A 1,171-nucleotide genomic window follows, 5' to 3' on the forward strand; every position below is an offset into this window, starting at 1 on the left:
TCATGGGTGCTTTATTCATAATGGTCAACATGTGGAAACAAGCCAACCGTCCATCAGCTTATTAATGGATAAGCAAATCAGGATCTCTCTGTATAATGGAACATGATTCAGCCTTAACAAGAAATGTGCGATGACATAAGTGACCTTGAAACATTCCGCTAAGTGAAAGAAGTCAGTCGTCACCTAAGTGAAAGAAGCCAGTCACAAAGACCACATCAGAACAGTCTTGTTTACATGAAAAAAAATCCAGTGTGGACTGATGTATGGGGTGAGGTGGAGATCTATAGGGGTGGGGTGCAGACTTATGTTTATCACGTGCTGGGAGGGTGGTGTTGAGGGGAGATGGAGACTGATTGTTTGGTATGAGGTGGGTCTCTTTACAGGATGATGAGATGTTCTAAGGTTGGTTATGATACTTGTGCAACTTAGTAAATATACTAAAAATCACTTGGCTATTTTAAATGGTCTCTGAAGGTCTCTGAATTGTATCTCAGTAAAGGTGGATGTATTAAAGAGAAAGAAAGGTAAGAAAACAGAAAAGAAACTGGCAGATGTGAGAAGGAAGGAAAATATCTTTTTAAAATTCCAAAGAGGAAAAAGTGTTGTATGCAAATAAGAACCCCAATATCAAGCCCGGCATGGTGACACACACCTTTAATCCCAGCAGAAGCAAGCAGATCTCATGGTTCGAAGCCAGCCTGTAGAAGAAGCAAGTTCCAGAATAGCCAGAACTACATGAAGATCCTGCCTTGAGCCCCTCCTCCACAAAAACTCTTAATGTGAGGGGAAGGGACTGTAGCTCATGAGCAGAGTTTGCACCCAGCATGCATACAGGCCCTAGGTTCAACCATCAGCCCTGAAGAAAAAACATCACAAAAGCATTAGTTTTCTTGAAATATAGGTCAAAATATAAAAATAATGATGGAACGGGATTTTTTAAAATATGAGGCAAAATGACCTTTAAGTAATATTTCTATATCTTGACAAATTATGAGTCAAGTTATAAAGTTCAACACAGTCATTTTCAAAAGTGCAAGTACTAAAAAAATATTTATCTCATAAATCATAGATTTACTTCTCAAAAAGGACACACACAGGAGAGGAGTGAAGAAGGAGAGGGAAAGAGGTAGACAGGGAAGGGAGAGAGAGAAAAAGAGGTAGAGAGAGGGAG

This window comes from Mus pahari, chromosome 10, assembly GCF_900095145.1.
Source record: "Mus pahari chromosome 10, PAHARI_EIJ_v1.1, whole genome shotgun sequence".
In the NCBI taxonomy this organism is placed as follows: domain Eukaryota; kingdom Metazoa; phylum Chordata; class Mammalia; order Rodentia; family Muridae; genus Mus; species Mus pahari.